General features: G+C 34.1%; 1 protein-coding gene across 5 annotated transcripts in view; it reads left to right on the forward strand.

The window, feature by feature from the left end:
• CBL (Cbl proto-oncogene) overlaps nt 1–15,573 on the forward strand; it is a 94,673-nt gene that overhangs the window by 738 nt on the left and 78,362 nt on the right. The window lies entirely within an intron of this gene.

A 15,573-nucleotide genomic window follows, 5' to 3' on the forward strand; every position in this document is an offset into this window, starting at 1 on the left:
GATGGGGTGGGGGCTGGGGTGAAGGTTAACTGGGTAGTCACCAGGGCGGAAGTGTAATGGGGGAGCAGAGTTTGGGGCTCTGTGCAGGGTATAGGGATGTGGGTCACGGAATTGGCCCCGGGAGATAGGAGGCGGGCGATGAGAAAGTGTTTGATTTACCGGCTAGGGCTGTTAGCTGTTTGAGGAGTCGAGCTCTGACTCGTGAATTGAATTATGTTTATGGGTTCTGATGAAGAGACCTGGGGTTAGGACAACTCCGCAGACAAACTGCGCTCTGGGTAATGGTTTAGTTTTTTTCTCATTAAGATATAACACCAAGATAAAAGAAATAGGGATGTTTAAATGGGTCAAGGAAGGAACTTTGCTCCACATCTAGCATTGGCTCAAGTTTTTAAATCCTCCAAAACATTGGATATGATCCTTTGCTGGTACTCAGATAGGCATTGATTAAACCACAAGTTCTGGTTAGAACCATTATCTTCTGAAAGATGTATTGACTGAGTATGCTAAGCAGCAGATTCTGACTTCTTCCAGGACTTCCTCCTTACACTGACTGCTTTTAGCTGGGTTCTACTTTTTGTAGCGGAACTGCCTCCTTATTCCAGGACCTGACTTGAAGCTTGTTCGACGAGCTTCTTTGATTAGCCCTTTTTTAAAAAAAGTTTTTTTAGCAAGTGTGAAAAATAACGCGTTTATATTTAGCCACTTTAAGTTCGGCATTTGGGTGAATTTTACTTCCTTACAGTGTGTCTGTGTAATGAAATATACTGGTTAGTCCCAAGTACTTACAAGTGTTTAAGCAGTCCAGTGATTTTTGTTCTAGAGAATTCAATACAATATTTCCTTGATATTTTTCACAGTATTAATAACTTATTTTCGCTAAATTCATACTGCAGATGAAAAGTGATTAGAAGGATCTAGCATATTAAAGAGAATGGTGTTATTTCCTCTAGAGTAAAAAAAATTTTTTTTGATTACTCTCGTCTGAAGTTTCTCCTCTAAAGTTCTTCATGGATTGTTTTGGATTAGAATCAGCTAATAAAAATGATTATGAAGCATTTGGCAAATATAAATGTGCTATATAAATGCTTAATAAGTCCTGTGTGTAAATTAACTCTCCTGTAGTGCATAACAGTGGTTTCAGAGCCACTTTTTCAGGGCTGGTTTTTTTCATGTTAAATTATTGGTATTGTAATTAATGTTACAAGTATTTATAGGTTGAGTAAATTGTAGTGCTCATTTCATTATTAGAAATTGTAATAAAACTATTACAAAAAGTTAGGCATGTAAAGGAAACTTTAAATGCTTTGGTATCTTCTACAAAATATTGAATGTGTTCAAAACATGTTTGTAGATTTGCATTTTAGAGATTTACAGTTAGGACCAGAAAGGTTCTCCTGGAATAGAAAAAAATATTTGCATTTTTAATTAGTTTCTCATATAAGACATGTGTATGCAATATATCAAAATTGTATTTATTAGAGATCTCTCTTGAACAAAAACTTTTCATCAAACTTTTGAGTCTAAGGTAATCCAAATAATATCCCTCCTTAAATCTTACTCCTTCATCTCTTTAAAATATGTGTATCGAATTTTTATTTTTTCTGCCGAGTGTTTAATTATTTGGGAAGAATAAAGAGGACCCAAAGTTTTGAGTGGAAGTGTTTTTCAGGTGTTGACAGTTTCAAGGAAAGTAGGCTAGTTTTTCCATTCTCATATAGGGAGAATGATTTTTTATTATTGTGTTGCTTGTCTTTGAAGATGATTTTTAGTACTCTCTGTGCTTCATGTCACATATTACTAGTTGGTCTGAAATGAAAACTTAGTACTTATTTCTGATGTATTACTCTGATAGATTCATACTGTTTTCTAGATTTTCTGAATACTTCCGTAGTGTTGTTAGTTTGCACAGTCTGTTTTACTCTTGATGTTTTGAGCATAAATATTTTTTTCACTATTTTTATTGTTGAAAGTCTTAAATGTGTCACTAACCCTTTTTGACTTCATGTGGTATAAGTCAGCACTCCCCAGCTTTTTTGGCATCAGAGACCAGTGCTTCTATGAGAATCTAATACCTGATGATCTGAGATGGAGCTGAGGCTGTCATGCTAGTGCTGGGGAGCAGCTGCAAATATAGATGAAGCTTCGCTTGCTTGACCACCGCTCCTGTCCTTCTGTGTGGCCCAGTTCCTGACAGGCCATGGAACCCGTCTGTGGCCCGGTGTTTGGGGATCCCTGGTCTAAGTGATGAACTTATTGTCAAGTCCACAAATATTTTCACACATTTATTGAATTTAGTTATAAGCCACCATCTTTTACCTGTTTTATCCTTGTCATCGAAGCTAGATGAACATTATCCCAGCCTATTATCAATCAATTTATTGATTTAGCACTGATCCCACAATATTGCATGCTTACACATGGAGAAGTTGGTATAAGTCATGGGTTTTGGTTAACATAGGCCCATTTACTAATCCATTCATAGGCTCAGTTTACTAATCCAGTGGAACTTAAACTCATTGTTGGTAAAATGCTTGTGCTAGAATGCTTTTTATTAAATAACATGCTCAGCCTCTAGTTTTTTTTTTTAACCATCCCAGTATCTTGTAATTAATATTTGTGTAAATACTTATATGAGAAGAAAGCGTCTAGTAAGTAAAGAGACAACTGCATAGGGCAACAGAGAGAGAAGTCATATAAATGGCCTTAAATGTAAATATAGAAGAAGTAAGATATTTAGTTTAGTGAGAGACTCAAAATTCCATTATGAAGTAGAGTAGGAGGTGGCAAACTTTTTTGTCAAGGTACAGATAGTAAATATTTTGGGCTTTGCTGGCCACATACTCAGTCCCACATTCTTTGTTGATGTTTTTACAATGATTTAAAAATGCAGAAGCCATTCTTAGCTTGCAGGTGTACAAAAAAAGGCTGCAGGCTGTAGTTTGCTCACTTTTGAAGTAGAGCATCATGCTGGCAGTATTTTAGGCCTATACTATGTTTTTATTTTTAACTTACATCACTAAAATATTAAGGTGTTGATTTTTTTTTAATGGGCTATAATTTATTGGAAAATACTTTCCCTTAAAGCAAGAGTTCAAAAAAAGTGTTTTCAAAAGATGATCCTTCCTTTTGCTACCCTACCTTCTCCCATTTGCACTGCCCCTCCACCCAAAGACCTCTAGTTAACTTCCTATATTTTGAAACGAAGAGGTACTCAATAGAATTTATGAATCAGTATATTTCATTGGACTACTTCCTCCCTCCCTTACCTTTTTTCCTATGTTTCCATGCTTACTATATCCCAAGCATAGTACTAGGTGTAAATTCTTATATTCCAAGAGATTACATTATAGTGATAAGTTACTACATAAGTATGTACAAATGTTAAAGGATTTCTTAAGTTTAAACATTTTGTGCACATTTCTTCTGTATTTACCTTAACCTCTCAAGATTGTAAACTCCATGAGGACAGCAACTATAATCTCCTTATCTCCTGCAGTGTCCAGTCTTAAGGCTTTACACAATAGTAAGTGCTATGTTAATATTTGTTAAATTGCTTTATGTGTCCCAAAGAAATTACTTAAAGGAAAAGGTATGGGGTGAGAATATTAACTGCATTAAACTGACATTTTTTTTGCAATAGCCCTTTGGTAATGTCATCCTTGTTTTATAGTTGAAGATAGGCTCAGAGAGTTTTTGTAACTCAGTTAATAGTGGAGAGATTTGGAATCCGGGATTACCCTCTCCTGAGGTTTAGTTATTTTCTCTATACAGTACCTGGAAAATGACGTTTGTAGGTACACAATAGCATAATACACATACTCACATACCCTGCCATTCACACAATCAAAGTAGACATTCTCTTGAATGATATTAAGATAGTGTTTAACTAGTACCATTCAGTGTTATCTACTTTAAGTTAAGAGTTTTGTGTCTCTTCAAATTATGTGTACTGGTTACTTTGCATGGTGATCTTAGACGCTGTACACATTATTTTCTCATTCTTAATTTAAGTTATCTATGGTAGCTTTTTATTTTTTATTTCATCTCTCTCCCCGGACTAGAGCTACTCAGGACCAAGGCTTTGTCTTAATTTTACTTCCAGTGCCCAATACGTAGTGCTTGCTTAGTAAAGTGCAGACATTTAACAAAGTAAAGTGGGATCAAAACATATTCCCTCATTTTCTATATGATTAATTAGGAGGATCAGTAGGGAATCTTTATTTTTAGTGCTTAATTGAAGTGACAGTTATAAAACTAATATACCCTTTTTGGTTATAAAGGTAATATACCTGGTCATTATAAAACACGAAGTGTTGTTTTTATGCCTATTAAGAATTCCCCCAAAGGATGTAAAATTCTTTATAATTCCTTATGAAACGTGAGCTCAGTTGAGCATGGTAAAAATTTTGAAAGGTATATAGAATGAAAGTAGCATTAGGTCAAGGAAGAAGATAATCTGCTCTGTTCAATTTGTGGCTTTGGTTGAAGTTTTCAGTGACTCTTGATATAGTAAAACCTGTCTTTAATGTGTTGTTAGTCAACAGTATACATATGATGAACCTGATAAGTCATCAGCAGATTGGTCCCTGACTCTTTGTTTTCAGCAGTTCATTCTATATTCAAATATACAATAACATTTATACAATGAAAAATTATTTCTCTAATAACTAACCTAGAGCATTAAAAGAAAAATGGACTGAGTATTAGTTTGAAAACTGTCTCTAAACTTCAATCACATTTTCTAATGAAATGGTTAGTTCTGATCTACATTAGGTTTGTTAAAAGTCATTGCGAAATATTTTCATGATTAGTACATTTTGTGCTGGAAGGAAATAGGTGGGAGTAGTCAACCAGGAACACTAGAAGCCAGCCTCAGCTCTGTCCCCATAATGTTCCTTCCTGCAGCAGGTCCCAAAAGGAGGAAGGAAAAAGGGTGCTGATGATGGCTTTGGTGGTACACACACAACCCCTGGGGATTCAAGCCTTGGGGACATGCAGTACTTCTACCATAGAAGCTCCCACGGTTCCTTCAGAAGAAATCAGTAATAACTCTGGGTCTTCTCTTGGTAGCTATCGGGATGGATGGTGAGTCTTGCTTATTGCTTAGTAGGTGCCTGGGCACCTTCTCATAACCACCACTGACTGCTGCCTTCCCTCTGGCTCTGGGATCAGTCACGGAGAAGTCTGAAAATGAGGTCAACTCGTTGGTACTTCAGTGAGTGGGGTGGGATCCTAATTCCTGCCTCATTCTTTCTTAGACCTACTTTGAACAGCAGTATATTGTGTAGCACTCTGTAAAAAACAATTCATGAACCATAAAATGTACAGAACAAAATATAAAAGTTTGCTTTTACTCTCATATTTCCAAACGACCACCCTCTCCAGAGGTAACTACTGTCTACAGTTTGGGGTCCATTCCTCCAGTCCTTATCCTCCTTTTTCCTAAATGACTCTGAGAAGATTGGATGGACAGCATTGCCCTTGAAAGATTTATCAGTTTGATCAAGTTGTTGACTTTTTATTATTTACTAAGACTAGTAACTAAGTTCTAATCATTCCTTTTATTGTAGAGCAGTTTACAGTTTCACATCAGAAATTTCAAATAATGTTTCTTATGAGAATGAAACTGAGATTCAGAGAGATTAAATAACATGCCTAAGTCACCCAGCTAATACTTCTGTTTTTTATGTGGATCTTGAACAGGTATTTAGACTTTGCTAAGTGATTTCTTATAAACCAGTGCTTCTCAGACTTCAACATGAATTCATATCATGTACAGTCTGAGTAGATCTGGAGTGGGGCCTGAGATTCTGCATTCCTGACTGGCTCCCAGGTAAAGTCAATGCAGGTGGCTCTCACACTTGAGGGAGCAAGGCTCCACACTGTTAGTTGCTTTTATTTTAGATAAACTTGACAGATTTTTTTAAAGAAATTGCAATAGAATATCCTATTTTTGTTTAAGATTTTAGTTATTATGTTCTTAAATTTTGAGAATAATACACACATAAAATTATACATTTTTAAGCAAAAGCCAGATTTTTAATAAAATTGGTTTTATAATTTTTTCTTTGTTAAATTTGCTGTATTATGGAGATTTTCCATGTTAATACCACTTATAGGTCTTCTTGAATTCTTTTTTAAGGGCTGTTTAAGAGTTTATAATATGTATATATAATACATTTAAATTGATAATCTAGATTTTTTTTGATATTAGAAACTATACTTCAGTGACTATTCATTGTTTAATTTCTAAATATTTCTTTAGAATAAACTTCTGGAAATGGAACGTGCTGAGTTAAAGGAATTATATATTAAAGTTTTAAAAATATATATTGGCACATGACCCCCCAAAAAATCTGCTTCTACTCAGTCTGTTTAGTTCACTAATTTTAAATATGATAGCTCATTCCTAGTTAACTTAGGTAAAAATTATGTTGGCACCTTTCCACACATTTTAATTGAACACAAACCATATACCAGGTGGTAAGGCATTAAAGATGACCCAGCACACTCACACTTAGAATCTGGCGCTATAACTGAAGGTATACAAAGGGCTCTGGGATAGCTCTGTGGAAATCATTAGGGAAACTATTATTTAATCCTGAGGAGACAAGAAAGGGGACTGGGAATGGGAAGGGACTTTAGACCAAGCAGGCACATCTGCAGTATCCTGATTTACAGTCATTTCTTAATTAGGGTCATACATCCAAAAGTAATGCTGAAATCATTTAATCTCTAGTTCATGCTGTTTGGTTTGATATTTCACTGATACGTCTAGGCAGTCTAGGAATTATTTTGCCCTTTTAAAAATAGAATCCATGTATAAAAACTGCATGATTAATATGTCAGCACATGTCATTTATTTAATTTCATACATTGTATTGGCTGTATTTTTTCCTCCAATTAATGTGATATGTGAAAGCAATGAGATTGGTAATTAGTTACAAGTGGCATAGTGTTAGGTGGTATTTGAGAAGTGTTAGGTAGCAATTACAGTTCAGGTCCCTGAATGGAGTTTCTATAAATAAAATCAATAATGTAAAATAGTAATTAGAAGTAAAAGGCTTTTTTATTGGGGCCATTATCTAGTGATGATATGTTGCTTTAAAAACAGTATAGCTTTTTGATTTCTCTTTGGAGAAAAATCAAGAGTTTTCATTCAAAAGCTTCACTGTGTATCTACACTTGTAAAACTGTTAAACCTCTTTGAGTTTCTGAGTTGATGAGTTTCTAAAACTTGAAGGTTTAAGAAGACTAGAAACGTAAAGTCTTTAGAGACTTTAGAAATTAATTGATCTTTCATTTATAGAGGCAGAAATTAAGCCACAGAGAGATGAGTAACTTGCCTAACTAAGGTCATGTAGCCAGTTGATGTCATTCACCAGAGTAGAATCCAGGGCTCCAGACTCCTATTCTGCTGTCCTTTCCATTTAACCTCCTGTTCCCTTGAGCAATATTGATTCTTTTAAAACTAATCAAACTCTACTTATTTTATGTGTAGCTCAACATACTGAATACTTGTTTTTGAGCATAGTGCTTACTTTTATTTATTTGCATAGTGCTTATTTTAATCATGTTTTAATGTACGAAAAAGTTTGAGATGAAAAATGCTTCCATGGTTATGTCAAGGTCTATACAGATAAAAGTATTTAGTTATTCATAGTCCTATATGCTTATAGTTTTCTGTCTAATTAGAAATGCAGGTTCCTTAGTGTTAGAAAAGATTGTGTTTGGAATAGAATTACGCTTAGGCACAGTTCTTTATAGCTTGTTTTCTCTTTTTAAAAATTTAGCAATTTCCAAGCATAATTTTATTCCTCTTTATTGTGATCTCGCACTTTCCACATTTTTTATATTGACCGTTGAGCCTTGGCAGAAGCAAAGAGAGGAGCTAGCCTAGTGAGAAAACTATTATGGATGGAGTATATGGCAGCTGTACAAGGATATTGTTGGTTTCCCAGAGCTATGCACATTTTCTTTTTGACATTGTTCTGAGTGATGCTGTAAATGTATCACAGAAATAAACAAAAGGCAGCCATTTTTTGCTATTGCAAGATTTGGAAAGCAAAATAAAGTTGGCCAAATGGAGGACAGACTAAGCAGGAAAATATTTTGTCTTTCAAAAATTTTTGGTGAATTTTTTAAAGCGCAGAGTGCTTATTTGTGCTTCAGGTAACTATGACTGCCAATTTAAAATTTACTAAATAGTAATGGCATGTTGTGTTGGCCTTTGATATTTGTTAACTATTGACTTGAATTATTCACAGAGCCTTTTTGGAACGTTTTTCCTAGAGATTATAAATATTTAGGACCCTTTTTTTTTTTTCAAGAAGACTTTACTGTAAAAGAATAGGTCTACCTATATATTTTTGTTATGGTCTATGTTACTATTAAAGATTCAGAGTCATTAATGGAGTGCTGACCCATGGTCATGTGATGATTCATCTCAAAAAGTTCTTGGGAAAAGCAGACATTTAATCTACAAATGATCTTTTACGAGGTCACATTCTAAGGATAGATTGGTAATATTCCTGTAACATACATGGTACTAGTTTGAAAATGCAAATTAATCAAGGTGTTGGAGACATTTTTTACTCATAGTGTAAATCTGGTGTGTTATGAGAGGTGACATTTTTCAGTTCATTAGCATTAATGGCATTTACTGATTGCATATTATGGGTTGGGCAGTGTATGTAAGATCAGAGCAATTTTAGTTTAGTTTTTGTTATTGAAAAGTATATCTTTTCCAGAGATATTAGGCATTTTAATGTGAATTCCATGATGTTAATACATTTGCTTTTAAATAGGTAGAATATGTGGGTTGGTATGTGTAGCCCTGGATATGAATGTAAATACTTTTATTGGGAACTCTGCTTGGTTTGGACCTTTAAAGGCATGGATACTGTAGCTTTTGTAGATTGTTGGTCACCCTATCCTTGGGTGGCCTTTTCTCTATTCTTTGGCTACCAATTTGTCAGAGACCATGCAGAACTGGGAAGGTAGCTGTGGCCTGGATGGTAGGAAAAATGGTATCTGTTTCTGGGAGTCATCAAAGGGTGATGTGAGGTCTGCCATTGTCTTCAATAGATGATTCCCACCTACCTTGCATATAAGCCTGGTCAAGTTGTATGGAAATGGGGAGAGGAACTAACACTTACAGAAAGCCTACTTTATTGGAAACTGTGCTGTCCTTTCATAAACCTTTTATTATGAGGTAGGTATTATCTCTTTTTACAGAAAGAAGAACTGAGGCTTAGAGGTTAGGAAATTTACCAGTGACTGAAACAGGACATTTTGATATGCTGTTTGATACAATCTTATCAATATATTAAAACACTTGGCCTTTTTAAATTTTAATTGAAACTTAAAAGGTTATATTTTAGGCTTCATCTTAATGTCTCCTTGTTAATTCCCTGCCTACTCCACATCTCTGTCTCAATCACCTTGCTCTCTGCATTTTAGTCTCACTGACCTTTCTGTTCCTCAGACAAATCCAAACCTGTTTCTACTTTAGGGGTTGGGTTAGTTGTTCCTTCTGTTTGGGCTATTCTTCTGCTGAGTCTACGTGGCTGACTCCTTCCTGTAATTTCAACTCTTAACCTAAAGGCATTTCAGAAAACATTTCTCTATTCACTATTCTAAAGTAGTCATCTAGCATTTTCTAATTACTCTATTTTAATGTCTGCATAGAACCTGCTATTTTTTCCTGTTGATTTTTTAAAAAATTGTTTATTGCTTGATTCAGATTCAGGGATGTTGTCTTTTCATTTCTGTGTCCCAGTACCTGACGTATATTTGTTGAATGGATATGTTGAGAAAAATCAAAACCATCAGCTATAACTTTAGCTTACTATCTCCATATCTCTGGATTTGTCTCTGAACCTGTCCTCACCCACTTTCTTTGTTTTAGAGGAAAGAAGTGTAGGGACGTGTTCAGTGTTCCTAGCTGTGTTGTAGATCCCATTTCCTATTGTCTTGCCAGAAACCTCAGTGTTTCATTTATCTCTTTTTCTCTTCTGGTTCTTTATTTATGTAAAACATGTTCAATTTTCCCTGAAAATAAAAACTCTTTATCATATATACCTCTTATAGTCTTTGCTAGATCTTGATCTCTTAGTTTCAGTGTCAGTCTCCCCTACCTCCTTCCATGGACTAACCCAAGAACCATTTAAAAAATTTTTTATATATTCTGTAAAAATATATTCTGAATTATAAACAGCTGACTTACAAATGACGTTTTGGAATGTAACACACACTGGGGACTGTTTGTATTTGTTTTATGACTTCTTGACTCTCTTGCGCTTAGAATATAGTGGTCTTCTGAGATAGAATCTTTTTCTTGGCTGTGTCATTCCCTTTCGGCTTGAAACACTTGATAGGAGGAACAATTTCTAAAACACTGTTAAAAATATTCATGCATCAAATATTTTTGTTGATTTAGCTTGTCTTTATTTGCTAGGCTTCTATATAGGGTTGTTTTTCAAAAGTTCAGGATATGGTTGTACAGAGAATCAAATATCTAGCTTTAAAAATTTAATAGTCTTACTTATTTGAAGTCACTGATGAATAGTCATTAAATGGTAATTTTGCAGTTCTAGATGGACCTGACGATTTCACATTGGGGAAATCTATCCTAAGGAAATAATCTGATACATAGAAGAGTAAAATGCCCAAAGATGTTCATCACAATGGTATTTGCAATACTAAAGACTAGAAAACAATATACATGTTAAAGTGAGGAGTGATGGTTAAGATATGTTATGGTATATTCATAGAATGGAATCATTTAAACAGCTCAGTAAGTTTATAATGAGCTTTTGGTGACGAAAAAAAAAGTATCTTAAAATGTGAAATAATGAGCAAGATATAAAACTTCTGCTTCTACCAGTATTGGACTGGATCGTTTCAAATCAAGTATATCGTTGATAACTAGAGAAGCTAGAAGATGTTGAAGAGCTATAAGGACATTGCGGATTAGACCAAGTTCTGGCAGATAAAGTTCTAAGAGGTGAGTCTGAAGTTTGAGGCTGCCTTGCCCATGAGGTCATTGCTGATTCTGGAAGTGACAGCTGAGAAGCTGAATAAAATTTTCAAAATATTTGTGTCAAGGAGGAGCAAAAATTGGATTTAGAGTCTACCAAGGTGGAGGACCCAGGGAAACACTCTAGGTTTTGGGTTGGGTTCCTGAGGGCCTAAATCATAGGAGTAAGAGTGAAACAGAAGTAGACTTGTCTTTATAAAGACTGAAGCCCAGCTTTTTAATCTTCTCAATTCTGGATTAGATTAAGGTGATCTGGAATTCCTAGTGTCCCTAGCCTATCTACAAAGGTAAATCCTTTCTGAATAACATCATCCATGGCCTCAGCTTGTCTGTATAATTTTTATATACGGTATTCAGCATTCAATAAGAAAATAACTAGGCATATGAAAAGACAAAATGCAACTGAAAGCCAAGAGGGAAAATTGACAATAGAATTGACAACACCCATGGAGATACAGCTATTTGAGTTACCAGTCTTAGATTTAAGGTATATTTATGATTAGTGTGTTAGAAGAATTAAAGACAAAATTGATAATTTTGAGAGGCTTGCTAAAGAATGAGATAGAAATTCTAGAAATGAATAACATAAGAATTGATTAAGAACTCAGTGGATGGGTTTAACAACTGAAGGAAAGAATTAATGAAAAAAAGATAAATCAGAAAAAAAAAAAAACCAGGCTTAAGCATTGAGAGACAAAAGAATAGAGAATACAGAAAAGAGTGTAAGAGACATATGGAAGATGGTGAAAAGGTCTCATATATAAGTAATCAAAGTTCCAGAAGGAGAGGAAAAAGAGAATGGAGTAGAAGCAATATTTGACGAGAAATTGGCTGATACTTTTCCCAAACTGATGAAAACCATCAAGTCACAAATCAAAAAAGCTTTATACACACCAGGAAAAATACAAATAAAATACACCTAGACACACTATAATAAAACTGCTAAAAACCTGAGCCAAAAAATCTAAAAAGAAACTGGACAATAAAAGACATTTTACCTTCAAAGGAGCAATGAAACTGATAGCCTGCCTTCAATAGTAACAGTGGTATCCAGAAGACATGAAAGAGCATCCATGAAATGATGACCAAAAATAATGGTTAATCTTTATTCAGTGAAAATCGTCTTTTAAGGTGGATAGAAAGTGAAAGTGTTTTCAGGACAAACAAAAACAGAATTTGTAGCCAGGCAGACCTACCTTAAAGGAAATACTTAAGGATATTCTAGGAAATACTTAAGGATATTCTTTAGGCTTAAGGAAGATAATTTCAGATGTGATGAAAAGCATTGGAAAGGGTAGTTGAGTGGATAAATATGAATGGATATTGGCTATATAAAATAATAATAATAATGACCTGTGGATTTTATAAGCTCTGTGGAATTAAAGTATATGATAGTAATAGCACATAACTTGAAAAGAGTAAATGGAGTTAGTGTTCTAAGTTCCTTGCATTGTCTAGAAAGTGGTAAAAATACTAATTTATATAACATTTCATGAGTTAGAGATGCATGTTATACTTGCTAAGGTAATCACTTAAAAGAGTAGTAAAAGAATATGTATTTGACGAGCTAATTGGGGAGAAAATTGGGAAAATAAAAAATGCTTAAACCAAAAGAGGACAAGAAGGGAAACTAAAGGATTCTGGAACAGGAGAGACACATAGAAAACAAATAGTAAATTACTTTATTATTTATTATAGGACTAGTACTTATTAGGTGAACCATATGAAATTGCCAATATTTGACCTACGATAATAGTAGTTTCATAATTTAAGTGTAAACAGTTCAAATTGGTAAAACCAAAGATTGTTAAAAGGGTTAAAAGGAAGCCAGGTAAATTCTGCATATAAAGGGTCACACATTAAGTGTGAGAATACAGAAAGTTTGAAAGTAGAAATGAAAAAGATATATCATTGCAAATACCAACTCAAGAAATCTGGTTTAGCTATGTAATATAAACTGAACTTTAAGGCAAGTAGTGTTATTAGAGATAAAGAGGGATATTTCATTGATAAAAAAATTCAATTTACCAAGAAGAAAATAAAAAGGATGTTCAAGAATATGCAGTATTATAATTGCATTGATATTTTAAAATGAATAGATAAAATGTTTAGCAGTCCTTATGATTTATAATAAATTTAAAATACAAGTGTTGTCAAACTAATTAGTCTTTGCAGTTATAATTAGTTCCTTTTGTGTCTTAAATCCTCTCTGAGATCTTAAAAGTTCAACACATACTTTTCTAGTTTTTCTAAAAGCTTTAAAGTTTTTTCTCCTCACAGTAAGATCTTTAATTCACCTGAAATTTATTTTCATGCGATGTGTGAGGGAACTTTTATTTTTTTCCAAATGCATAACCAATTTCCTAGTCGTTTTTCTGTTGAACTCTGATTTGTTATGCCACTTCTTGATACTGACTTTCTGGACATGCGTAAGTCTATGTTTGGGTTCTCTTTGGTTCCATTTGGCCATTACTTCTTTTGGTCATCATCATACTATTTTAATTATAAGGTATACTAAGTCTTGATAACACATTGGGTAAACACCATCTACCTTTTGATTTTTTTTTTTTCTTTCCAAAATAGGCTTTGCTGGTTTTGGTCTCTTTTTCTTCCATGTGAGTTTTGGGATCACCTTGTTAACTTCCATGAAAAAGCTTGTTGGAATTTTTATAGGAATTGCAATGAATTTATACACTAAATTGAGGGAGAACTGACATTTTTAAATTGAGTCTTTCTATCTTTAAACTTAACAAAGTTTTCCATTAATTCTGTCTTTTATGTTCTCTTATAAAGTTTTATAATTTTCTTCATAAAAGTCTTACACATCTTTTGTTAGATGCATTCTTAGGCAGTTAAATTTTTATGCCATTTAAATGGCAACAATTAAAATTATATTTTTAAATCATTTATAAAATATTTATAAATGTTGTTTGTTAGTTATATTGATCTTGAATCCAGCAACCTGTTAGACTTTTATTGTTTCTAATGCTTTGTCAATTCTCTTAGATTTTCTTCATGGACAGTTATATCATCTACAAATAAAATTTATTTTTTTCTTTCCATTACTTACACTTTTACCACCTTCGTATGCATACCTAAACAATATAGTTTAGAGGGATATCTTTTGAAAAGTAGTCACATACATGTATTCATGTTGTATTTATTTTGTTTCTGGTTTCTTTAGATTAAGTTTGGGAGGAGCATCCGCATGGTAGTGTAGTGTGTTGTTATTGCTAATAAATATACCATAATTTACCCACTGTACTGTTAATGGACATAGAGGTTGCCTGCAGTTTTTAGATATTAAACATTTTTGTATGTGTATACAATTATGGTAAGAAGGTATGTGTATAAGACGATAAGGACTCGACTCTTTACTCATTGATGTGGCAAATTTATCATTGTTGAGGAGAGTCAGAACCAGGAAGAGCATCCTTGCTTTGTCCAGTGCATTACTTAGCTAATGTTAATGTCATAAGGACATTGGCACTTGTTTATAATGGAATATTTATTAAGGAGTGGTGGTCACTAGGCATAGCTCTATTCAGAAGGAGAAAAAATAGGGAGATATCTTGCCTCAACTTCTCCCAGTTACACTAGGCTTCTTTAACTGAATCCACTGGTGTCACCTCTATTATCAACCACACTATCCACCTCCCTCCTCATCATTCCGTCTCCCCTCTCCCTTCTCCATACACCCAACAACTCTGGGAGTCTCAGGGAAAAAGGAGATAGTCTTTGTACTGTAGTGAGAATAATCCAGGGGTTTTATCTTAAGAGTGGAGTTTCACTAGAAGAGTGCTGGCATGCGTGGTCAGGTAGAGATGGCAGAGATAATGGGTACCAAGACCACCTGCCCAGAGTCATATTTCCTGGGGCGAATACTGAACACTTGCATCCTTTTACCTGGGCCCCTACTTCTATCTCCTGTTCCCTAAGAGGCCTTGCTTTCCCTTTGTGACATGTTACATTTTTCTAAATGTGTCAGAATAAAGTTGGGAGTGCCTTTCAAGGTGAAATGCCTGCCTTCCTTTCTTTCTCATATGAATAGAAGCTACCCTTTACCTTCTCTTTGGTTCATATTTCATACATGTTAGGAGATGTCCACATTTATAATGAAATTTCTATGATTTTGGGGATGTCCCTTTACTTGGAAAATCTTATTTCACAAGTGTTTCTAAAAGTTCTCCATTTATTATATTAAATATTTTAATAAGTTTAGATTTATACATATGTCACCATATTTCCAACAGTTTTCAATGAGACCATATTCTTTCCTGTATTTTATCTATTTATCTATCTATCTATCTATCTATCTATCTATCTATCTATCTATCATCTACCTATTTTTATTATGGTGACATTGGTTAAATCATGAAAGATAATTTTCTTAGATTTTCTCCTAAAGCTTTATAGATTTGCCTTTCACATTTAATTCTATTAACCGCCTAGGATGGTGGGTTTGGGTTTTTTTCGTGTGTGTGGTATAGTGTAAGGTGAGTGTTTAACTTGATTTTCTTTTTTTCTTG

This window comes from Pteropus medius, unplaced genomic scaffold, assembly GCF_902729225.1.
Source record: "Pteropus medius unplaced genomic scaffold, Ma_sr-lr_union100, whole genome shotgun sequence".
NCBI lineage: Eukaryota > Metazoa > Chordata > Mammalia > Chiroptera > Pteropodidae > Pteropus > Pteropus medius.